Source organism: Spea bombifrons, chromosome 1 (assembly GCF_027358695.1).
Source record: "Spea bombifrons isolate aSpeBom1 chromosome 1, aSpeBom1.2.pri, whole genome shotgun sequence".
NCBI classification, from domain to species: Eukaryota; Metazoa; Chordata; class Amphibia; order Anura; family Pelobatidae; genus Spea; species Spea bombifrons.
In genome coordinates, this window is record NC_071087.1 from 116,520,614 (window position 1) to 116,548,475 (window position 27,862).

The window sequence follows — 27,862 nt, forward strand, 5'->3', positions numbered from 1 at the left end:
GTAGGAACCGGGGGGACGGGGGGGACAGATACCTCCTAGTAACTCATGCGGGGGGGGCGATAATAAAGAAATCCCCCCCAGGGCCGTAGGAACCCCCCCCAATAGAAATGCTGCAGGAGGAGAGAGAGAGGTGCCGACCGGTTGCTGAAAACCGCCTCTCTCTCGTCCTTCTGTCTCCTCTGCTCCCTGCCGCCACCCGACTGCAGTGGTGGGAGCGTGAGGCGTCTGTCTCAGTGACATAAGACAGAGGCCTTGCGCCCCCACCACAGGACTGCACGGTAAGTGACCTACAAAGGGGGGTAAGGAGAGGGTAGCTAGTGAGAAGGGTGTGAAGGGGAAACGGGTAGCTAGTGAGATGGGGTGGTAGGGAGAGGGTAGCTAGTGAGAAGGGGGAAGAGGGTAGATAGTGAGAAGGGGGGTAGAGAGAGGGTAGCTAGTGAGAGAGGGGGTAGGGAGAGGGTAGATAGCAAGAAGGGGGTAGGGAGATGGTAACTAGTGTGAAGGGGGAAGAGGGTAGATAGCGAGAAGGGGGTAGGGAGAGGGTAGCTAGTGAGAGAGGGGGTAGGGAGAGGGTAGATAGCAAGAAGGGGGTAGGGAGAGGGTAGCTAGTGAGAAGGGGGTAGGGAGAGGGTAGCTAGTGAGAAGGAGGGGTAGGGAGAGGGTAGCTAGTGAGAAGGGGGTAGGGAGAGGGTAGATAGCAAGAAGGGGGTAGGGAGGGGGTAGATAATGTGAGAAGGCGGGTAGGGAGGGTGTAGGTAGAGTGAGAAGGGGGGTAGGGAGGGGGTAGGTAGTGTGAGAAGGGGGTAGGGAGGGGGTGGGTAGTGTGAGAAGGGGGTAGGGAGGGGGTGGGTAGTGTGAGAAGGGGGGATAAAAGTAACAAAAGGGGGGTAGTAAGCATATTGAAATAAAGAGTGAGAATGAATGAATATGTGGATGAATTGTGTGAATGAGTAAGAGAACGAATTAATCCACGTGTGGATGAATTGTGTGAATGTTGTCTCACCCTGGACTGTAATTTGTTTGTGTAATCTGAGTGCTGGTCAGGTTCAATGTGGAGAATGTGGCCGCCAGGGCTGGCCTTTGGGGTGTGCAACCTGTGATCTATGCCTGTAATTTAGGGGGGTTCTATCTTTAATGCTGAGTTTATATGTGAATTCCAGTTGATTTGTACCTGTAAAGCTGGGTTTATGTGTTATTCTTTTGATCTATATCTGCTATGCTATGTTTCCATACATTATTTATATATACCTGCAAATACAGGATTTGTAGGTTTTATTCAGTTAATCTATACAACTATTAATCTAGGCACGTGCTGTTTCCATGTGTTGTTTATTTAATCTATACCTGAACTACAGGGAGTAAGTAAAAGAGAGGTGTGGTTTAGGAATGAGGGACAAAGGGACTCAGGGGATGATTACGAGGGGGGGGGCTCTCAATGTCACAGAGTATACACAGAAACAAAGGTTGGAATGCAGCACTCAGTTGTGAGATGGTGCACAAACCAGGGTACCACCAAGTTCTTCAATAAATCTAAAGAGAAGCAGAGGCTCAGCACTCAAATGGTAAGGTGAGTTTATTTCACACAGGCAACGTGAAAGACCTGTGCGTCAAAACATTGCCTGTGTGTGATAAACTCACCTTACCATTTCAGTGTTAAGCCTCTGCGTGTCTATTTTGGATTTAATGAGTAGTCAGAAGGAGGGAAGACTGCACTGACTCTCACAGTCTTCCCCTAATCTAAGATCAGTGTGGCACATATATATTTCTTTTGGTGTGGGAGCGGAGGGAGTGATTGCATGCTAGGGAGCATGGAGCACGGCCAAAGGAAATGCTTGCCTAGGGTCCAATTTTTCAATATTTAAAAAAATGTTTTTGTTACAAAGATTAGCTGTTTTTTTCCTATATTTAATGTATTAAACGTACATTATTTTTACCAGTGTTCCAAGTTATATATTATTGTAAGTGTTTGCAAAAAAAGAGATGGGGAGAAAGTGGAGATCTGATGGGGGAAAATGCTGCCCCCCCAGATTTTTAGGGGTTCCTACGCCCATGGAGAAAGGGGTGTAATGGCAGTGTATATGAATGTATGTGTTTGTAAGCATGCGTGTGTGTATAGACAGGTGTAAGAGCACTATAGGTATTTGTAATCTGTGTGTAAGGGTAGTGTATGTGTATATGTGTATTTAAGCACAATGCACGTGTATATGTGTGTGTAAAGGCAGTTGTTTGTAAGGGCAGTATATGTTTATATGTGTGTGTAAGGACAGTGTATGTGTATATGTGTGTTTATGAGCAGGTGTGTGTAAGGGCAGTGTATGTGTATATGTGTGTGTATATAAGGGCACCGCACGTTTATATGTATCTTTATGGGCAGTGTATCTGTATATGTGTGTGTAAAGGCAGTTGTTTGTAAGGGCAGTATATGTTTATATGTGTGTAAGGACAGTGTATGTGTATATGTGTGTTTATGAGCAGGTGTGTGTAAGGGCAGTGTATGTGTATATGTGTGTGTATATAAGGGCACCGTACGTTTATATGTATCTTTATGGGCAGTGTATCTGTATATGTGTGTGTAAGGGCAGCATATGTGTGTGTATGGACAGGTGTGTAAGGACAGTGTATGTGTATATGTGTGTTTATGGGCAGGTGTGTATAAAGGCTGTGTGTTAAGGGTCCTGGGAGGGAGGGATGCTCAGCCAGCGTCATGGAAGTAGTATTTCTGGCTGAGCCTCATGGGAATTTGATGTGTTCTTTATTTTTGATATGCATGACTGTGCTGACAAAAATGTAGCATGTTTTAAATAGCGATGCAAGCGCGGCATTATAAAGTGTAATTGTGTTGATGAGTTCCCGGAGAGTGATTAAAAAAAGTGTCCCTCTTTCACATTTTGAAATGTTGGGAGTTATGGATATGATATCCCTCCTCTGACCTCTTTCCTTGGGGCTGGTCATTGTATCTTGTTTACCTGTGACCTGTCTAACCTGTTCTACAATTGCTTGTTTTGCCTGGAAGGATTTTTGTCATTCCAGGCCATTATCATTTGATTTATTGAGATCATTGCCAATTTAACAGGCTAATTTATCAGTGAGATTTTTATGTTATATATTCCCGGCCAGGCCCGGACTGGCCATCGGGCACACCGGGCATTTGCCCGGTGGGCCGGGCCACGGCAGGGCCGCACTGACTTAGGGGCTGATGGAGCTGTAGCTCCAGGCCCCTACCCTACCTACGGCCGCATTAACGCAGGGCATAAGGGGCACCTGCCCCTTAAGCCCGCCGCAACTGCGACCGGGTCCGCCACTCTAAGGGGCCGGGAAGTCCCCACCAAGGCCGGCCTTACGGGTCTGCGGCCGCACAGAGGTTTTTTTTTAACTTTATTTAACATCCTCCATGTTAAATAAAGTTTTTTTAAGTTGAAAAAAAAACCCCGATGTTTTAATTTAAACCCTGTACGGCCGCAGACCCCTAAGGCCGGCCCTGGTGGGGGCTTCCCGGCCCCTTAGGGCAGGGCCGACCTTTGGGGTGTGCAACCACCCTCCAGGGGGGGCGGCGGCGGCGGCGGGGGGGCGGTCCGCACTGGGTGCCGCCAACTTGCGGCACCCGGCACCCCTCCAGAGACGGACAGTAATGTCCGCCGCTGGAGGAGCAGGCTCGCAAGGGAGCGGTATCGGAGGTCTTTGACAGACCTCCGGTTCCCTTGAGTGATTTTAAGCCGGGTTCAACCCGGCTTAAAATCACTCAAGGGAGCCGGAGGTCTGTTAAAGACCTCCGATACCGCTCCCTTGTGATCCACGCGGCAACAGCTGCTGTGCGCCGGGGTTTGTTGTCAGATCCCGGCGCACAGCACTGAAACCGCGCCCACCGCTGTCCGTGCCCTCTGACCCGGAAGAAGACAGAGAAGACAGAAGAACTGAAGAAGAGGAAAAGAAGCTGAAAGAAGAAAGGAAAGGTAGGAAAGCATTAAGTGAGAGTGGCTTGGTGTATATGTGTGGCTTGGTGTATATGTGTGGCTTGGTATATATGTGTGGATTGGTATATGTGTGTGGATTAGTGTATGTGTGTGGATTAGTGTATGTGTGTGGATTGGTATATATGTGTGGATTGGTATATATGTGTGGATTGGTATATATGTGAGGATTGGTGTATATGTGTGGATTGGTATATATGTGTGGATTAGTGTATGTGTGTGGATTGGTATATGTGAGGATTGGTATATATGTGAGGATTGGTATATATGTGAGGATTGGTGTATATGTGTGGATTGGTATATACGTGTGGATTAGTGTATGTGTGTGGATTGGTATATGTGTGTGGATTGGTATATGTGTGTGGATTGGTATATATGTGAGGATTGGTATATGTGTGTGGATTGGTATATGTGTGTGGATTGGTATATATGTGTGGATTGGTATATATGTGAGGATTGGTATATATGTGAGGATTGGTATATATGTGTGGATTGGTATATGTGTGTGGATTGGTATATGTGTGTGGATTGGTATATGTGTGTGGATTGGTATATATGTGTGGATTGGTATATATGTGAGGATTGGTATATATGTGAGGATTGGTGTATATGTGTGGATTGGTGTATATGTGTGGATTAGTGTATGTGTGTGGATTGGTATATGTGTGTGGATTGGTATATATGTGAGGATTGGTGTATATGTGTGGATTGGTATATGTGTGTGGATTGGTGTATATGTGTGTGGATTGGTGTATATGTGTGTGGATTGGTATATGTGTGTGGATTGGTGTATGTGTGTGGATTGGTATATGTGTGTGGATTGGTGTATGTGTGTGGATTGGTGTATGTGTGGATTGATAAATGCGTGAGAGTGATGGGTGTTATGCTGTACCATTTCCAATGTCTTTTCATGGTTCAACCCGGCTTAAAATCACTCAAGGGAGCCGGAGGTCTGTTAAAGACCTCCGATACCGCTCCCTTGTGATCCACGCGGCAACAGCTGCTGTGCGCCGGGGTTTGTTGTCAGATCCCGGCGCACAGCACTGAAGCCGCGCCCACCGCTGTCCGTGCCCTCTGACCCGGAAGAAGACAGAGAAGACAGAAGAACTGAAGAAGAGGAAAAGAAGCTGAAAGAAGAAAGGAAAGGTAGGAAAGCATTAAGTGAGAGTGGCTTGGTGTATATGTGTGGCTTGGTGTATATGTGTGGCTTGGTATATATGTGTGGATTGGTATATGTGTGTGGATTAGTGTATGTGTGTGGATTAGTGTATGTGTGTGGATTGGTATATATGTGTGGATTGGTATATATGTGTGGATTGGTATATATGTGTGGATTGGTATATATGTGAGGATTGGTGTATATGTGTGGATTGGTGTATATGTGTGGATTGGTATATATGTGTGGATTAGTGTATGTGTGTGGATTGGTATATGTGAGGATTGGTATATATGTGAGGATTGGTATATATGTGAGGATTGGTGTATATGTGTGGATTGGTATATACGTGTGGATTAGTGTATGTGTGTGGATTGGTATATGTGTGTGGATTGGTATATGTGTGTGGATTGGTATATATGTGAGGATTGGTATATGTGTGTGGATTGGTATATGTGTGTGGATTGGTATATATGTGTGGATTGGTATATATGTGAGGATTGGTATATATGTGAGGATTGGTATATATGTGTGGATTGGTATATGTGTGTGGATTGGTATATGTGTGTGGATTGGTATATGTGTGTGGATTGGTATATATGTGTGGATTGGTATATATGTGAGGATTGGTATATATGTGAGGATTGGTGTATATGTGTGGATTGGTGTATATGTGTGGATTAGTGTATGTGTGTGGATTGGTATATGTGTGTGGATTGGTATATATGTGAGGATTGGTGTATATGTGTGGATTGGTATATGTGTGTGGATTGGTGTATATGTGTGTGGATTGGTGTATATGTGTGTGGATTGGTATATGTGTGTGGATTGGTGTATGTGTGTGGATTGGTATATGTGTGTGGATTGGTGTATGTGTGTGGATTGGTGTATGTGTGGATTGATAAATGCGTGAGAGTGATGGGTGTTATGCTGTACCATTTCCAATGTCTTTTTTCATGATCTAATTATGCTCTAAAAGTACATCATAACTCCCATCACTCTGTACTGTTCCATACAGTGGCAGAGCTGGGAGACAGAGGCCTTGCACCCCCACCACAGGACTCCTGAAAGGTAAGTGAACTTCAAAGAGGGAGAGGGTAGATAGTTAGGAGGGGGTAGTTGCGGCGGGCTTAAGGGGCTCTGTGTTAATGCGGCCATATAGTACCAGTCAGTCCGGTCCTGAGTGGGCCTATTTTAAGGTGGGGGCCTGGAGCTGCAGCTCCATTAGCCCCTAAGTCAATCCTGCCCTGCCACAGGCGCGGTCGCAGTTGCTGCTTGCTTCGGCAACAAGGTAAGTAGGGTGAGGGAGGTGGGTGCAGTGAGAAGGGGCAGAGGGGGGTTAGATAGTGAGAAAGGGGGAGGGGATAGATAAAGGCGCTACATATTGAGAAGTGGGGAAGGGGGTTACATAGTGAAAAGGGGCAGATAAGATGAAGAGAGGGGGTAGTGTGAATGCGTATGAGAATGAATGAATAAATGTGTGGATGAATTGTGTGAATGCGTATGACAATTAATGAATTCATGTGAGGATGAATTGCTTGAATGATTTGTGAGACTGCATTAATGAATGTGTTAATGATTTGTGTGAATGATTAAATGCAAAGGTGGCACATGAAGGGTGGGCTTTAACAATAAATAAATAAATAAATAAATAAATATGGGCTGCTCAGGCTTAAATGCCCGGGCCTATTTTTTGTCCCAGTCCGGGCCTGTTCCCGGCTCTTGGTAGGTTGTTACACCAATGGAGGGCTAAGCCTTTTATGGCCATCTAATGTGATGGAATCCACAATATTTATGCCTCTGATAGGTATAAGAGCATTTGAGGGTTCTGTGCTGATCTCATACTTTGTTGTGTTACCCTTCATGAAAACAACTTCTTGGAGGATGCTTTTGTTATCTTGCTAAACTGTCCCTGTTTTACCCAGTTTACCCAGTGAACTAATTGTTCATTTTCTGCTGACTATTTTTCTCAGAATTTCAGCTTTGAGGATTTGCTTCCTCCAATTTGCATAATATAGGCTCTTGTTTTTTAATTGTGGTTATTAATGCTCATATTTTTTTGCTTACTTTTGTTATGGGAAACCAATTTCACTGAACTTGGCAACCATATCTAGACCTTTACGATTCATTATTGTATTGTATACATCTGATACCGCATATACACCCTAGGGTATCAAAGGATCAACCCCCTAAACATCTTTTCTATGAAAGTGTGTGCGATACGTGCAAACTTAACTTTGTGTTGCCAAAAACAGACCCACTACTCCACCAGTTACACCAGTATAATCAGTATGTGGTTTTATGCGCAATAAAGTACAAAAAGTAGTCCAATATTTCCATATCTGAATATAGAGACGCTGAAGAGATAAAGACAATGGAGACATTATTTTCTAAATATGTATTCACTATTTATTTAGATGTTATCATTAAAACACACCACGGTGCAACAAACACAATTGGACAAAAAAAGGTAAAACAGTTGAGAGGAATGGGGATTTACTTTCAGCACCCTTTGCAGAGGCATTAAATAACATGGAATGTGACTACAAAAATACAAGTTGATTGCCATGAGCACTGGTAATACAATTAAACAGCCACATGATTAGCTGGACGTCTGCAATAAAATCATACGACCAGACATTCCATTTCATACAGTAGCATCTTAGGATAATAAAATACCAGATGTAAAATAGTACAGTGATTGTAAATTGGATTAGATTTTTATATATTTGGGGTTCAAGGAGATACACAAAAACCAAAAAGAAATTCAAAACAGTGAAAAAAGGCAGCAATCTGTAGGATTTATCGAGAAATATGTTTCTTAAATGCAATCACTAGCCTGGACAGGACTTTGCAGAGCCCAGTAATAAAATCCAAGTAACATGTGACAGGTATCTGTATGTATGTATGTAAACAGTTAATACTACCTTCTGAGGCTGTATTAAACCCATAGAAAGGAGGCTTTTTATTAATGTGCTTTAAATATGTATATGCCCACCAAACACATACAGCAGGGATCAGCAGAGATTTATAAAAGCTTGTTGTTGTATAATGATTTGCGAGGAAACATCATTAAAACGATATCAATTATTAGACCGTTGTATAAAGTATATATGGAGCTGAAATACTCTAGAACTGTTGACATTTACTTTAAGAAAACTTTCTGGATCTTTCTGTGCACTCTTTTCATCAATAAACTCACTTGGATTTTTTGTTGTCTGTCCTATTTCTGCTTGTGTGACCCAACATAAGATAATTACTCAAGTTTTACACATGCATTCACAATATATATTATTGTGTTATTTAGCCCCATCATATTCTGTAAAGCTGTACAATGGGTAGATAGGACAAAACACGTAGTATATAACATAACAATTGGACCTACACAAACAAAGGTAAAGAGGGCCCTTCTTACAATCTAGGAGGGAGTCAGGGTGTATTACACAAGAGGTAAAAGTGCCATTGTTAAGGATGGACCAGCCACACTGGTATAATTATTGTAGGAGAGGTACTAGGAAAGGTGAGCTAAGGAAGATGGGAGGAAGGGTGTTATCATGTGAGGTTGTAGGCTTCTTTAAAAAAAAGTTGGTCAGGCCAGGGAAGAGCATTCCAGAAGATACTGGCAGCCCCTGAGAAATCTTCCATGCATGCATGAGAGCTGTAAATCAGAGAAAAGTACCGAAATAGATCATATGATTAGCAGAGAGACTGGTTAGGTGTGTGTATAGATGAGTAAGGAGATGTTAAGTAGATGAATGGCTATGAAGGGCTTTGAAAGTAAGAGTCAAGATTTTGAAATAAATCCTGAAACACAAAGGCATCCAGTGAAGACATTGAAAGAGGGGAGAGGTGTTTGTGAACTGATGGGTAAGGAAGATGAGTCAGGAAGCAGCATTCATGGTGGATGGTAGAGGGGCTAGACAGGTAAGAGGGAGACGAGCTAAGACAGGGTTACAATAATCAAGGAGGGAGGTAATGAGAGCATGGATGCCTTGGTGGCATCTTGTGTTAGGAAGGAATGCAGGCAATGTTTTTAAGATGGAGATGGCAGTTTTTGTAGACAGACTGAAAGTGGGTGGTGAAGAGGCCGGAGTCAAGGGTGACACCAAGGCAGCAAGTGTGAGGGGAGATTATTTCACCATTAATATTAAGGGGAACTGATGAGAAGATGTTAGCATTGGAGGGAGGGAATATGGGGAGTTTGGTTTTGGAGAGATTGAGTTTTAGGAAATGTGCAGATATCCAGGCAGAGAAAGATGCAAGGCAGTTATATAATATAAATAAATTGATATATATATTTATATAATATATCATTTGTATGTAGATATGTATATGTTCATGTAATGCTCGCAGATGCACTTTCTTTTTACATTATAATGAAGAGGAGGTACAATAAGTGCAGTCATATAAGTACAGTACTCAAACATCATGACCAGGGTACAACAAAGTATAATTAGGAGATTTATAGATATGTTAAACTGTGTATAGCATTCTGTAATTGTATGTTTATAGATTGGCCCCATTGATCCTTGAGATTCCCATTTCCATTCAAATTACCTTGAGTCTCTAAAAAATAACAAAATTGCTTTATATGTCTGCTTTCTATCATGCATCTTCTAACCTATGCATATTAAAAAAAAAAACCTCTCCTGGTCTGCACCACTTTTGAAGCCTATCATTGAATGGATGCCAATTTAACAATATCCTTACTAAAATAGAAGCTCCAGATATGAAACCAACATTCTAGACGTGGTGAAAATACTGATCTGTATAATGGAGCCAACTGCTTTCTTTCCTACTACTAGTAGTATCCATTCCTATACAATCCATACTCAACCTGGTTTTCCTACTATCTGGGTGAGTCCTCACCATGCATCCAGTTCTCTGAAATCTTTACTCTCTGTGCTGTTAAAAACATTGTTTTAATGACATAATGTAAGCATTTCAGTCATACGCTGTTGCATCATTAATGATCCAAGGCAGATTCAATTTGTCCTGAACATTGAGAGGTATATAAATCCATATAATCAGCAATTCCTTCCAAAAACACTATGCAACAACCCAGAGAATTACCACTAGCCCTACAAAATAAGTGAAATCACTTAGTGTTCTGAGTATTAATTTTAACAACTAAATGCCCTCTATAATGTGTTATCAATGCTGCGACAAAATATTCCATTTTGACAAGCATTAAAGAGTTATTGCATGTGGTGGTGTGCTCAGATAGAAGAAAAAATACCCATAATACCCATTCTATGCATATTGGGAGTTATTTACTAGTGTAACGTTCTAAAAGTGATTTTATCGCCATGGCAACCAATGCAGTGTTCTTGGTTACTGGAACACATTAAATGCTGCACCAAAATTGTTTATATACACACTCACACAAATGAATGTATGTGTATATGAAACTTATATTTAATACAATGTAAATATTGTGTCAAACGCTTAAGGCACATTGTTCAATGTTGAAATAGTTTAATATAAATGGACATTTTATTTAGATCTATACATTAGTCAATTTAGAATTGTCAATTTAGAAAAAGACATGGAATCACCAGATTACTTCCAGTGGGTGAGGCAGAGAGGGACAGTAAATGTATTTCAACCAGCTTGCAGTGATAACGGCCTATGTGAAGGTATATAGGATGAACCAATATACCGCAATGGCCTATGGCCAAGTATAACGCTTGTAACGGTACATTATCAGTATCTGTATATGTGAAGAAATAGAATTTAGAAATAGGATTGAGTCTGGGCAGGTATACCGATTATAGCAACACAATGAAAATAATGCTATGTATTGTGTATTTGGTGGACAGTCATAATTCTGGATAGTTAATTACACTTAATGGAACAATGTTTTGATACGGTAAGTAAAGTAACGAGTAAAGTCGTCTATGTGCCTGCTGAAAATGGTTTTTGTCGGTGGTATCCTGGGTAATCTCATTACAAACACAAATAAAAATATATTAGTCCTGTACCAACAGACACACCTACCTACACTATTTCTGTGGAAATAGTTTGGTTTTTAGCAAATATGACATGTAGCGTCAAGCACCATATAGGGAACTCTAACCAAACCCCATCTGGGTCCTCCTGATCTAGAACATTTTTATCTATCTAGTCCGGGGGCGTCAAACGTGCGGCCCTCCAGCTGCTGCAGGACTACATCTCCCATACTCCCCAGCCAGCCCCTCAGCTGAAAGGGCATTATGGGAGATGTAGTCCTGCAGCAGCTGGAGGGCCGCAGGTTGGACGTCCCTGATCTAGTCTATGCATCATCTCCCTCAGTTGGATGGCTTTTTATAAATAAATACTAATAAAGCACAGGCCTGATCTTAAGAAAACGTTAATATAGAAAGTGACCCAAGTACTGTAACTGGACTTTCAATATGTAGTAGTAAATAAAATATATGTTCCGCCAATTAACCGCCCTTAATTTTGTGAAACAATGGTTAGCTCAATGCTGCAAATGAAAAGGAGCCATGTGGTGCAGAATCCTTTCATTTTCATACACTTGGTAACTTGCCGTGGTTAACCTGTGCAATCAGCACTCAGTTTTTCCTGATATAACACATTTGCAGAGTTACTAAAGGATTTGGTTGGTTGTTTTTCCACAATCTAACCATATGGAAAAGAAAAGAAAGATGAATGAGGCCGTGTTTTTCTAATTTCCAGTGCAGACAGCAAATTGCGTAGTGATCCAGATAAAAATTTGACACAGTAGTCTTATATACATTCAGAGGCTTTTAAAGCATCATCTCTTTAAGGACTCCTCGTCCATAATCTCAGCTCTTCCCATTGAGTCCTGAGTGCTTGGCTGGATCTGCTGGACTGTTTCTTCTAGACTACTGCTTGGAAAGACTACGTAACGTGCTGTGACGCCATGGTTCTTTGGTTCATGCAAATTCTCCTTACTGTGCCAGATTCCGTAACCAAAATATACTGCTAGACCTACAGAAAGAAAAAAAAAAAAGTTACCTAAAAATGTGGATACTAATATCAAATATGTATTCTACATTAAAAATGCAGCTGCAAATAGTTGATTTCACAGATAATATGTTTTCAGATAGGCCATATGGGTGGCAATACAAAATGTAACTGGTAGGATCGGTTAAATATGACCACACAATTATTGCTTATAGTGTTGTGTTAACCTTAAGTATTAGAGTTGCCCACCTAGGACCACATGCAGAAGGCCAACATCAACGTACTTATTCCTATTTTAATTATTTCGATCATATTATGACATTTTAAAGTCATGTGTAAGAAAGTCATGATTATACCGTCATACAACTTTATAAACACAGGACATCATTTAAATCATTTAAGCTCAAAGCTTTTAGACAGGACAGTCAAGATGTGGAAAGCACTGCCAAGGGGATTGGTATGGAAAATTCAGTTAATACTTTGAAAGGATTTTGTGGACACTATGGAAGCAATTTCAAAAATGTTTGTTTTATAGGTCTAGCCTTAATGTCATTAAAAATAAATCATTAATCATAAGTTACTTCTAAATACCATGGGACTACTGTTGAACAATTTATAATCTTATCAAAGATAAGTAATGAGAAGAAAGGACATACCAAGAACGAGCCACACTGTGAACCGTACCCACGTCATGTAATTCAGTTTAAGCATGAGATATATATTTAAAAGTATACTCAGAGCAGGAATTAGTGGAACACCTGGTATTGTCACAGAGATTTTTTCTTCCCCAGCAAAAAGAAAGCTTATGGGATAGAGGAGTTTAATTCATGCATCACTGCCAGGGCTAAAAAACAAATTTGTAGGTTCCCTTACTATATATTTCTACTACCTATGGAACACAGCTTGCTCATGCTGTAGTTTATTTTATCCCATAAATTGCATAAATAGGCATGATTTCAATCTACACTAAATATGCAAGACAGCTACGTTGAGGACATTGAACAAATGTTATTTGGAATTAAGTTCCTTCACACAGGGCCGGCCTTTGGGGTGTGCGACCTGTGCGACCGCACAGGGCGCCACACTCCAGGGGGCGCCGCCGCGGGGTCCGCCGCCGCCGCAGCGCGGTCCGACGCCACTGCCGCCGCGGGGTCCGCCGCAGCGCGGTCCGACGCCCCTGCCGCCGCGGGGTCCGCTGCCGCCAGTATGGGGGCACCCGGCACCCCTCCAGAGACGGACAGTAATGTCCGCCGCTGGAGGAGCAGGCTCGCAAGGGAGCAGTATCGGAGGTCTTTAGCAGACCTCCGATACCGCTCCCTTGTGATCCCCGCGGCAACAGCTGCTGTGCGCCGGGGTTTGCTGTCAGATCCCGGCGCACAGCACTGAAGCCGCGCCCACCGGTCTCCGTGCCCTCTGACCCGGAAGAAGAGAAGACAGAAGAACTAAGAAGAAGAGCGAAGAGGAGGCAAAGAAACTGAAAGAGGAAAGGTAGGAAAGCATAGAGTGACAGTGAGAGTGGATTGGTGTATATGTGTGGATTGGTATATGTGTGGATTGGTATATGTGTGGATTGGTATATGTGTGGATTGGTATATGTGTGGATTGGTATATGTGTGGATTGGTATATGTGTGTGGATTGGTATATATGTGTGGATTGGTATATATGTGTGTATTGGTGTGTATGTGTGGATTGGTATATATGTGTGGATTGGTATATATGTGTGGATTGGTGTATATGTGTGGATTGGTATGCGTGTGGATTGGTAAATATGTGTGGATTGGTGTATATGTGTGGATTGGTGTATACGTGTGTGGATTGGTATGCGTGTGGATTGGTATGCGTGTGGATTGGTATGCGTGTGGATTGGTGTATATGTGTGTGGATTGGTATATATGTGTGGAGTGGTGTATATGTGTGGAGTGGATTGGTGTATGTGTGTGGATTGGTATATATGTGGATTAGTATATGTGTGTGGATTAGTATATATGTGTGGATTGGTGTATATGTGTGGATTGGTAAGGGTGTGAGAGTGATGGGTGTTATGCTGTACCATTTCCAATGTATTTTTCATTATATAATTATGCTCTAAAGTACATCATAACTCCCATCACTCTATACTGTTCCATACAGTGGCAGAGCTGGGAGGCAGAGGCCTTGCACCCTCACCGCAGGACTTCTGAAAGGTAAGTGAACTTCAAAGAGGGAGAGGGTAGATAGTTAGGAGGGGGTAGATAGGGAGAATGGAGTGAGACGGGGTACATAGGGCAATCATACTCCTATCATGCCAAGTAGTCTACGAGTACATCCTGGAATCTGCGGGCATGATAAGAATGTGATTGCTGTTATATATATATATATATATATATAAATATTATTTAATTGTTTTGTTATGTGTTATGGTGTGTGGGGGGGTCATATTCGGTTTTGGCCAGGTAAATGCTGCACTTTTGGTTTCAGTCCAGAATTCGTTTCGGTGCATCCCTACTACTAAGCCAGACAATGAAGTGGTAGGCCTACACCACATCAATGTTTGGCGTAGTATATAGTGATTGGGGTTTTGTTACAAGTTTTGATTCCTTTCTTTTTTTGGGATGGGGGGGGCGCCAGACGAGTAGTCCGCACAGGGCGCCAGAACACCTAAGGCCGGCTCTGCCTTCACAGTATTAGTCTCTACCACTTCTAGAAGGCTAGTCTACGTATCCACCAATGTGTGAAGAAGTCGTTTCTGAAAGTACATCTGATGGAAGGTGTGCAATATTCTGCTAGCTGAAATTCCATATAATACTCATCCCTGGCCTAAAATAAGTTTTATTTAATATTTGTAATAACCGTTGAACGCTCATCATTTTTCTCTGATAACTGCAGAGAAATAAAAAAGAAATGTGGATTACTACCAGCTTAAAGGTACACACCAATATCCCATGCAGCCTCATCAAATAAGAATGTAGTATTGTTAGTACTTTAATATGCATTCTTCAAATTTTAGGAGAAGCTGCAGTTTGCGGCAAAATCTTTTGTATCATAATGTTTCTTCCTTTGGAGATTCTGAAACTGTGATGCGTGTACTCCATAAAATACCCACCCACAGGTGAACCGTCTATGTACATGATTTCTTATATTATAATCCTCTATAATATCAGCCAGTATGAGGATGATCCTTGTCCTACAATAGCTGGAGCCCCATTCTTGATCTCTGGAGATCTACTGGTTTCATGACTTTTACTGAACATCTATCAGCAGTTTTAAATTGTTTATTTATAAATTGTATTTTATTATATATTGCAGTGCATTTCAGAGAGCTCTGTCTTCTTGAAACAAGCGGGATATTCCGGCGATTAACTGACAGTTTTTCCTACTGCAATAAAGTATCCAACCAAACTTCAAAAATTATTGTAGCATTGTTATTGTTGTAAACTTTTAGCTGAACCAGATACTGTGTTGATTTTTCTAGAAGGCTTTAAAATCTTTTAGATGATGCCCTTCCACATTACTTACTTACACAGCCACATCATAAATTTATGCTTAAAAGGCAGAGAAATGGGAGAAGGGTATGAACATGCACTAAGATGACATGTGTCATTTCATTGCTTGCAAAAATAAATGGAATGGTTGATGTGCGAAGGATCTGCTGTCCTTTAGCCGTTCCAGACTGGGTTTTCCTGAGCCAAGCCTGCAAACTTACAAACCTTTTTAATGTAGTGAATTACCCAGAGTCTAAGATGGAGAAGAATCCCAACGAGTTTAAGCTTTAGTTGACCTGAACATAGTTGTATTCAATGTTCTTAAATCAATACATTTAAAAAAAGATGTTCTCAGTCCGGTACAGAGAGACGCTACCCAAGGACTGAAGGTAGTCCAATTCTTTTATGGAACGCCTGTTGCCTTGCTCTAATAAACCCTGTTATCTAAACATGATGTTCGGCATTTAACCTATAAATATTGAATGTTTTCTGACAGTAATAATTTGTAAAATGTCCGTACAATAAAAAAACAAAAACCATCTGATCTTTTCTTGACTTTGTGTTTTATGATTTGCCATTGTACAGATCTAATGTCTATTTATTGCTTCTAACTCTTTGAATTTCACTATCCAACAATACTTTAGGACAACTTCAAAGACCAAAGTTGCTATTAATTTGTTGTAATGTATGTTACAAAGATCAACAATGGGATGAATCTACTAATACTACTAGGTATACATTTTTTGTCCTAACGTGATATATATTTGTTCCACCAGGTGGCAGTAGCTCCATTTGCTACTTTTTTAAATTTCACTAACCTTGAAAGCCATAAAGTTCTCTACTGCTTCGCCTCTCTTTAGAAGGACACATAATTCTAATAAACGGGTTTCCTGTGTCTTTAGCAAACATAAAAATAAACATGATAGCAGGCTTACATAATGGGGATTACAAAAGGGTCTTTTGTTATGAGTTAAGAGGAAACATTTAATCTCTAAATGAACTGCTGTATAAATGGTGTATTCTGACCTAGGCCTTGACCTTCCTGATAATCCGCCTATTTCTACAGCAGGCATGGAATGGGTAGGTGGAGCGGGCATGGAATGGGTGGTGGAGCGGGCACTGCCAAACACTGTTCCTATGTCTGGAGGAAAAGAAACATAGTGGGAGACCCAGCAAAGCAGGGCTTTACCTGTAGAATGTGGATTAAACCCAGACAGTTGCCTAGTATGTATGTATATTAGTGAAAATTCTGACTCATATTTATTGGCATATCATTGTGATATACTAATAACAATACAAGAGGAAATACATAATTATGGTCATGTAAACCAATCCACAAAATTTACACTTAAATCGTTTTTGTAGTAATTAGAAATGTAATCATCACTCAGAAATTGTCATCTATAAGGCTCTTCACATATCAGTTTGCTTCAATGGCAACACAGCCCGTCACAAAAGTAACTAAAAATAGGGACGTACTAAACAGCATATTGGGGATGATGGGATGATTGGCTGCAATATTCAGCACTATCAATAGGTGTCAGTATACTTTTTACACTCATGGTAAATCACAGTATGTTCTTTTTGGTAGTTCTTGATACTAAGTTGCAACGAATACATTGCAAAAAGAAGCTGCAAATGTTTAACTATTTATTTGCTGAAATATATACAGTTTTATAAAGGAATCATGGTAAATTCTATAGAAATAATAGAAACATTTTAAGTAATCAACATATTGATATAATATGGTACATGTATGTACAAACACCATATTTTACCTGTTTTGATTGGCACAATATGGGAATATATATTATTATTATTTTTATATGGGGATTATGGGTGGAATATTATAGTTACACATGCTAAGGAACATATTTGACCCATTTCTGATAAGAATATGGCTATAAATATTTTTTTACATGGGGATTATGGGTGGAATATTATATTTACACATGCTAAGGAACACATTTAACCCATTTCTGATAAGAATATGGCTATAATTATTTTTTTACATGGGGAATATGGGTGGAATATTATAGTTACACATGCTAAGGAACATATTTGACCCATTTCTGATAAGAATATGGCTATAAATATTTTTTTACATGGGGATTATGGGTGGAATATTATAGTTACACATGCTAAGGAACATATTTGACCCATTTCTGATAAGAATATGGGAGTATTATTATTTTTATATGGGGATTATGGGTGGAATATTATAGTTTCACATGCTAAGGAACATATTTGACCCATTTCTGATAACAATATGGGTATAATTATTTTTTTACATGGGGATTATGGGTGGAATATTATAGTTACACATGCTAAGGAACACATTTGACCCATTTCTGATAAGAATATGGCTATAAATATTTTTTTACATGGGGATTATGGGTGGAATATTATAGTTACACATGCTAAGGAACATATTTGACCCATTTCTGACAAGAATATGGCTATAAATATTTTTTTACATGGGGATTATGGGTGGAATATTATAGTTACACATGCTAAGGAACACATTTGACCTGTTTTTGATAAGAATATGGCTATAAATATTTTTTTACATGGGGAATATGGGTGGAATATTATATTTACACATGCTAAGGAACATATTTGACCCATTTCTGACAAGAATATGGGAGTATTATTATTTTTATATGGGGATTATGGATGGAATATTATAGTTTCACATGCTAAGGAACACATTTGACCCATTTCTGATAAGAATATGGGAATATTATTATTTTTACATGGGGATTATGGGTGGAATATTATAGTTACACATGCTAAGGAACATATTTGACCCACTTCGGATAAGAATATGGGTATACTCATTTTTTTACATGGGGATTATGGGTGGAATATTATATTTACACATGCTAAGTAACACATTTGACCTGTTTTTGATAAGAATATGGCTATAAATATTTTTTTACATCGGGATTATGGGTGGACTATTATAGTTACACATGCTAAGGAACATATCTGACCCATTTCTGATAAGAATATGGGTATAATTATTTTTTTACATGGGGAATATGGGTGGAATATTATAGTTATACATGCTAAGGAACATATTTGACCCATTTCTCATAAGAATATGGGTATAATTATTTTTTTACATGGGGAATATGGGTGGAATATTATAGTTACACATCCTAAGGAACATATTTGACCTGTTTCGGATAAGAATATGGGTATACTCATATTTTACATGGGGAATATGGGTGGAATATTATAGTTACACATGCTAAGAAACATATTTGACCCATTTCTGATAAGAATATGGCTATAAATATTTTTTTACATGGGGAATATGGGTGGAATATTATAGTTACACATGCTAAGGAACATATTTGACCCATTTCTGATAAGAATATGGGAGTATTATTATTTTTATATGGGGATTATGGGTGGAATATTATAGTTATACATGCTAAGGAACACATTTGACCCATTTCTGATAAGAATATGGGTGTACTCATTTTTTTACATGGGGATAATGGGTGGAATATTATGGTTACACATGCTAAGGAACACATTTGACCTGCTTCTGATAAGAATATGGGAATTTTATTATTTTTACATGGGGATTGTGGGTGGAATATTATAGTTACACATCCTAAGGAACACATATGACCTGTTTCTGATAAGAATATGGCTATAAATAATTTTTATATATGGGGATTATGGATGGAATAGTATGGTTACACATGTTTAGTACCTTATTTAACAAGTTTCTGTTAAGAATATGGCTATAATTATTTTCTACATGGGGATTTTGGGCGCAATATCAAGGTTACACATGCCATGGAACATAATTGACCTGTTTCTGATAAGAATATGGGTAAAATCATTTTTCTACATGGGGATTATGGGTTGAATATTATGGTTACACATGGCTAGTGATGTATTTCACTTGTTTCTGGTAAGAAAATGGGTATGATTAATTTTTTTCATAGATATTATGGATACTATGATATGATTGCATGTGCCATGTAACATATTTGATCTATTTCTGTTAAGAAAATGGTTATAAATGTTTTTCTACATGGGGATTATGGGTGAAATGTCATGGTTACACACCCTTAGTAACATATTCGACCCATTTCTGATAAGAATGTTGGTATATTTTTCTACATAGGGATTATGGGAGGAATAGAATAATCAAAGGGACACATTTGACCTGTTTCTGATAGGAATATAGTTATAGATATTTTTTACATGGGGATTATGGGTGGAATATCATGGTTACACGTGCCCAGTAACATATTTGATGTGTTTCTTTTAAGTAAACGGGTATAATTATTTTCATATAAGGGGATTATGCATGGAATATCATGGTTACACATGCTAACTCTAATATCTGGCCTTTTTCTGATAAGAATATGGCTATCATGTTTCAACATGGGGATTATGGGTGCAATATCATGGTTACACATGGTAAGGAACACATTGGACCTTTTTCTGATTGAAATATGGCTATAATTAATATTTTTCATTGGGAATAATGGTGGAATAGCATAGTTGCACTATGATGTTTTGATATATTTTTCATTGTAATTGGCCATTAAGCCATCACTTCTAAAGAGGATTGTTTTTTCTTTTCTTATGCCGGTAAATATATAGTGTCCGAGGTGTGGCATAGTGCACCATTTCCACCAGTTTCATTAATTACCTAATTAAGATGGAATCATTGTCCATAATGTATTTTTATATGGCCAACACTTTGCAAAAGTTCTTGTTATTTATTTCTCTAAGCATTTTCATTTGTACCCTGCTGCCTGCTGACTACCACGCTTGGCTACCCTGCCCTGTGTGGCTGAGTACCTTGCACAGCTACCCTGCCTCTTGCGGCTTAATACCACGCACATCTACTCTACGGAGTCCAGTGTCTCCGTCCAACTGCTTACTACAGAGTCCAGTATCTGCTTCCAGCCGCTTACTACAGAGTCCAGTATCTCCTTCTGCAATTACTGTTGTTGGTCTCAGTATCAGCCTGAGTTTTGCCATTTATTCACCCTACTATACTTCCCATCCAGAGCACCTCAACTGTGTGTTCCTGCTCATCCAAGTTCTTTTCATGGTGTTTGCACAGAGATACAAAGAATATGATTATCACATACATTTTTAAAGGAAGGATTACAACAAGTATGTGCTACAACTAAACTTTTCTACAAATTCTTTGACGAGAAATATTTGTTGTTCACAACCTCAATCAGCCTTCAACCTGTTTTTATACGGTCACAATTTGCAGAGGACCTACTTATGTATATTGCTTTTTAGCCCAAATATTTTTAAACGGAGGATGTATTTCAAACATCAGTATAGATTATATCCATTCCAAGGCCATCGTAACAACAATCACAATAAATGTCTTACAGAAAAGACATAATCAACTTATCATGCTTACTAAAAAAGTGTATTTTACTCTACTCATGCGTATTGATGTGAAAATGTTAGACTACCTTACAAGACAAGAGGGACGCTTCATATGTTTAGGCTGGTATTGAGAATTTTAAATGGTTTATGCCAAATATAACAAAAGGAAAATACATAATGAAAATTTTGCGCTATTTTTTTTTGCACTGTACACAAACAAAATATTTTGGTGGTCTACCCATTTGTCCCCCACAATTCTGGTGATACCAATTTCGACACACAACACACAGGATCTGTTTTTCGTCATGGTCAATGTCACCAGAGCAGTTACAAGAGGCACAAAATGTCCAGCCTTCGGAGTTGCAGTAACGTGATAGGAGAGTGCTTATGTCCTCCTGTGAGTCCTGTTCCGTTGTTTTGACCATTGGTGGGCTGTATTTCTCCATTTTCCTGGCTACAAATGTGTGTTTTGCGGTTTGTTTAGTGGTCAGGTATGAGTGATCCACTTGCCTAATCTTGGTATGTATCCACCGTCTAACTCTATTACTGTCAAAACTTTTAATGTATTTTAGTCCATTACATATAACTTTAGGATTATAACAAATTTAGGATTACGTGCACTCCACAGTCATAAGAATTACTTTATTTTGGGCAGTCAGTGCTCACAATCCAAGTCCAGTCTGCTTCAAGAAACTCTACAGAGGAACAGAGAGTATGGATGCCATAGAGCATTTTTTGGAGAACAGCACAGTATGTGTTATAGTCATTGGTTAGAGAGTCCATTGTTGTCACAGTTTTAGATTTTAGGTCTGCTAAAGCCAAAAACCAGTGCAAACCTCGTCCATATAAGGTTAGGTCACTGTTAATTGGGAAGAGTAGAACATCATAGTTTAAAAGTTTAAATGGGTCAAATATGTTCCTTAGCATGTGTAAATATAATATTCCACCCATAATTCCCATGTAAAAAAATAATTATACCCATATTCTTATCAGAAATGGGTCAAATGTGTTCCTTAGCATGTGTAACTATAATATTCCACCCATAATCCCCATGTAAAAAAATAATTATACCCATATTCTTATCAGAAATGGGTCAAATGTGTTCCTTGGCATGTGTAACTATAATATTCCACCCATATTCCCCATGTAAAAAAATGAGTATACCCATATTCTTATCCGAAGTGGGTCAAATATGTTCCTTAGCATGTGTAACTATAATATTCCACCCATAATCCCCATATAAAAATAATAATACTCCCATATTCTTATCAGAAATGGGTCAAATATGTTCCTTAGCATGTGTAACTATAATATTCCACCCATATTCCCCATGTAAAAAAATATTTATAGCCATATTCTTATCAAAAACAGGTCAAATATGTTCCTTAGCATGTGTAACTATAATATTCCACCCATATTCCCCATGTAAAAAATTAATTATACCCATATTCTTATCAGAAATGGGTCAAATATGTTCCTTAGCATGTGTAGCTATAATATTCCACCCATAATCCCCATGTAAAAAAATATTGATAGCCATATTCTTATCAAAAACAGGTCAAATGTGTTCCTTAGCATGTGTAACTATAATATTCCACCCATAATCCCCATGTAAAAATAATAATATTCCTATATTCTTATCAGAAATGGGTCAAGTTTGTTCCTTGGCATCTGTAACCATGATATTCAACCCATAATCCCCATGTAAAAATAATATTCCCATATTCTTATCACAAATGGGTCAAATGTGTTCCTTGGCATGTGAAACTATAATATTCCACCCATAATCCCCATATAAAAATAATAATACTCCCATATTCTTATCAGAAATGGGTCACATATGTTCCTTAGCATGTGTAACTATAATATTCCACCCATATTCCCATGTACAAAAATAATTATAGCCATATTCTTATCAAAAACAGGTCAAATATGTTCCTTAACATGTGTAACTATAATATTCCACCCATATTCCCCATGTAAAAAAATAATTATACCCATATTATTATCAGAAATGGGTCAAATGTGTTCCTTAGCATGTGTAACTATAATATTCCACCCATAATCCCCATGTAAAAAAATGAGTATACCCATATTCTTATCCGAAATGGGTCAAATATGTTCCTTAGCATGTGTAACTATAATATTCCACCCATAATCCCCATATAAAAATAATAATAATATATATTCCCATATTGTGCCAATCAAAACAGGTAAAATATGGTGTTTGCACATACATGTACCATATTATATCAATATGTTGATTACTTAAAATGTTTCTATTATTTTTATAGAATTTACCATGATTCCGTTATAAAACTGTATATATTTCAGCAAATAAATAGTTAAACATTTGCAGCTTCTTTTTGCAATGTATTCGTTGCAACTTAGTATCAAGAACTACCAAAAAGAACATACTGTGATTTACCATGAGTGTAAAAAGTATACTGACACCTATTGATAGTGCTGAATATTGCAGCCAATCATCCCATCATCCCCAATATGCTGTTTAGAACGTCCCCTAAAAATACATTATTTTCTCTCACACAGTCTCTGCTTAAGGTGTACTCATCATCATATAATAACCCACAAAACAAACAAACACAACTAAAAGTGAAACACTTACTACACCATATCTTGTGACCATATTCCACATCTTTGGCTCCGGCCTCCTTGTGTATTACAGAGCTGAAAAGCCTGATCAACAGAATGATAGACAATTAACACTTCGGACTTCGCTGAAGGGAATTCTAAAATTAGATTTTGGGGTCCTGAAAAAAAATGCATACACCTCCTTCGTATTCTAGCTTCTAATAAATGTTCTAAGGAAATGCTCATTATTTGACACACTCATGTCTGTCATCTTGCCGAGAGGTTATTTCATGTGTCCGCCTTTCTTTGTCATCTATGGATCCAGCCACCCACCAGCTTCAGCCTGAACGTAAAGCAATCATGTTTGCTGTGCCTTCATGGGATTTGGATTTCACTGGCAGAAGATGTTGCTATGGAATCAGCTGTTTGCGTAGTGAAGTACAGGAGGAAGGGAATATCTTTTCCGAGTATCTCTATGTGGATTATTTGCTGCTAATAACACAACACGTTACTCAGTGCAGGCTGCGGAAAAAAATATTTTTTCTCATTGGTATACATTGAGTTAATTTACAGCACGCTACATTTGCTTTATCACTCAGTTTCATTTAACATAAAACATGCAGTGCTGGTGGTTGGCAGTAGAAAAAAATGTTAAACATTTTATATATATATTTGTATATATACATATACATAGAGACAGTGATAGAGGGGGCTATCTCAAGGATCAGTAATGGTGTGCCATATACCAGGCATTTATAAATATCTTAACTTGTTAGAAAAACAAACTATCCAAGGGCTAAACTAAAACCCATTACACCCACACCTGGTCTTTTAGACCTTTTATCAATTATATTTTATTTAAATTTTATTTTTTTAAACTTAAAAGCACAACCTCTCAATATAGTTTTAACACTATTTAAAAGACTGCAAACAATTAGTGAATGTATTCATATTAACACACACATGCTAGAACCATATAGTGAAATCCTGGCCTGTGTGTGGCCTGATGTTCAGCACCCTTGGGATAGATTCAATGTAACCCAGTAAGAACCGCCTGCTAGTCATGCGAATAACCCGAGGATTTAACCCTTTCTATAGCTGCTGATTATCGGGAACAATATACTGTGTATGTTTCCCATAATAAAGCACTACTGAAACACTCATTCCCTTGTGATAGCCTGTCTGGTTACTGCAATTAGTGATGTCCGGATCATGACTGCCCCTAAATTAACCCTTAACACCCCATCAACCATAACTGCCCCTAAATTAATCCTAAACACCCCATTAATCATAACTGCCCCTAAATTAAACATAAACACCCCATTAACCATAACTGCCCCTAAATTAACCCTAAACACCCCATTAACCATAACTGCCCCTAAAATTAACCCTAAAGACCCCATTAACCATAACTGCACCTAAATTAACCCTAAACACCTCATCAACCATAACGGCACCTAAATTAACCCTAAAGACCCCATTTAATAATATACATACAGTCATTACAGACATGAGTAGATATAGAATGTTAACTGCTGTAATACTAGGCATGAGTAGATTCAGAGAATTAACTCCTCTATTACCAGACATTACACACACAGTCACACAAACAGACAGAGTCATGCAAACATTGTGACAAACTTACAAACACTGTCACACACATAGTCAAACATACCTGGTGCTTACTCTGAACAGGTGTGAAGGAGGAAATCAGCCTATCAGGAGAGGCTTCTGAACTCTCAGGTAATCAGGAGAGTTGAGAAGTCTTTCCTGATTGGCTGAGACCACCTTCACTCAGACTCCTTATTCACTGAGGCTGCGGCCCGGGACATGTGGACACCCTAGGAGCTGGTGGCATAATACAGGGGCCTTGGACTAGTTCCACCACATCTGTAATAGCACCTGTACCATAATGACCAGGGCCACTTCACACATAACACAACAGACTGATCTTGGCACCTCCGCACACAGTGTGCAATTTTAACAATTTCCGTTATGTCTCTAGTTTCCTCTCTCGTCCTCTCTCCCCTAATACGTTTAACAGAAACCCGGTAAACCCACAACAGCCAAGAATTCATGAATCTATTTATTACACACACATTACAATCTTGAATAATGTTTTAACTATTTATGTGCCTCGTGGGACATTATTTCATGGGTATCCAGCAGGCTGATCTCCAGCAACTGTCATGATCCTCATCCAGGCTTTCACCTGATGAGGTCTCCATAAATATCGTTGGAGCTGAGGAGGGATGAAGGACGGACAACTACCTGCTGCCCCCCGTGATGCATTTACTTTCAGCAGTGACTTAGTCCTACGTGGGATAGTGTTTCCTGCCAACCCATCCCCTTCTGGGCATCAGGGTACGAACTCTTTTCCTGGTGCGCCACTTTAAAAGGAATCCAGGAAACTATGGAGGCCTGTGCCTAGGCCAGAACCCGTTGCTGTGCCCCCCTCTGCTTTGTATAATATACAGGGACCGGCTCGCTGGTATATGTACAGGAATAGCTGGCAATCTATAGTATTAACTATATTGTCCTTGAGAGATGGAACAGCGATGTCTTATGATGTCATAGCACTGACTTTCTGTTACAGTCTCTGTAATAATATCCTGCACACAAACACACCGGGAGTCACTATTCATCTTTCAGAGAAAACACAGAGCTCTTTATAACAGTCTCAGCTATAATCTTCTACACATGTACGTGCAGGGAGTCCAACATATATGTAGCTCTCTCTAACCCATTTGTTATTGATCTTTCGAGGAAAACACATTAGAATTCATTTTAACATTCATCTTACACACCGCCTAAAACATACAAACACTGCTTAACATTATACTCCATGAAAAGGGTTAAGGACAGCGATGGAGAATGATAAGGTACAAGTCATAGCAGTTTAAAGCCGTTGTATGTTACTGTAGCCAGTGTGAGAAGAATTTAGAGGGACTGATGGCATGAGCATAATAATGGAAATGTTAAAAAAATTAAAGAACTCGTACATATATCTTTAGACACATAAAGTGATGTCTCTTAAATATATAGAATACATGTATTAGATTAAAAACATGGAAATATCATATGAAGTTCTGGTAATGTGAAAGGAATCCTATATCCATGTGTAATGCTATGTCCATAATTAATGCTATCTCTATGTGTAATGCTGTGTCCATGTTTATTGCTATGTCCATGTTTAATGTTATCTCTATGTGTAATGCTATGTCCATGTTTAATGCTATGTCCATGTTTAATGTTATATGCTATGTCTAATGCTATGTCCGTGTTTAATGTGATGTCCATGTGTAATGCTATGTCCATATTTAATGCTATGTCCATGTTTAATTCAATCTCCATGTTTAATGCGATCTCTATTTGTAATGCTATGTTCATGTTTAATGTTATCCCTATGTGTAATGCTATGTCCATCCTTAATGCTATGCCCATCCTTAATGCTATATCCATGTTTAATGCTATATGCATGTTTAATGCTATGTCCATGGTAAATGTTATCTCCACGTGTAATGCTATTTCCATATTTAATGCTATATCCATATTTAATGCTCTCTCAGTGTTTAATGATATGTCTATGAGTAGTGCTATGTCCATGTTTAATGCTATATCCATGTTTAATGCTATGTCCTTGTTTAATGCCATATCTATGTGTAATGCTATGCATATGTTTAATATCATCTCTATGGGTAATGCTATGTCCATGTTTAATGTTATCTATATGTGTAATGCTATGTCCATATTTAATGCTATATATATATGTGTGGTGTTATGTCCAAGTTTAATGCTATGTCAATGTTTATTGTTATCTCTATGTGTAATGCTATGTTCATGTTTAATGCTATATCCATGTTTAATGCCATATCTATGCTTAATGCTATCTATATGTGTAATGCTATGTTCATGTTTAATGCTATATGCATGTTTAATTCTATGTCCATGGTAAATGTTATCTCCATGTTTAATGCTATTTCCATATTTAATGCTATATCCATGTGTAATACTTTCTCCATGGTTAATGTTATCTCCATGAGTAGTGCTATGTCCATGTTTAATGCTATATCCATGTTTAATGCTATGTCCTTGTTTAATGCCATATCTATGTGTAACGATATGCCCTTGTTTAATGTCTTCTCTGTGTGTAATGCTATGCCCATGTTTCATGCTATATCCATGTTTAGTGCTATGTCCATGTTTAATGTTATGTCTATCTTTAATGCTATATATCCATGTTTAATGCTATGACTATGTTTAATGCTTTCTCCATGAGTAGTGATATGTCCATGTTTAATGTTATGTCCATGCTTAATGCTATATCCATGTTTAATGTCATATATATGCTTAATGCTATCTC

At 38.8% G+C, this 27,862-nt stretch overlaps 1 long non-coding RNA gene across 1 annotated transcript in view; it reads left to right on the forward strand.

Annotated features, from left to right (window-relative positions):
- LOC128500507 (uncharacterized) overlaps nucleotides 1-15,997 on the forward strand; it is a 54,073-nt gene extending 38,076 nt beyond the window's left edge. Inside the window, exon 2 of the long non-coding RNA XR_008354926.1 lies at nucleotides 15,909-15,997. This is a non-coding gene — a long non-coding RNA (uncharacterized LOC128500507). The remainder of the gene's footprint in view (nucleotides 1-15,908) is intronic.
- The last annotated feature ends 11,865 nt before the right edge of the window (nucleotides 15,998-27,862 follow it).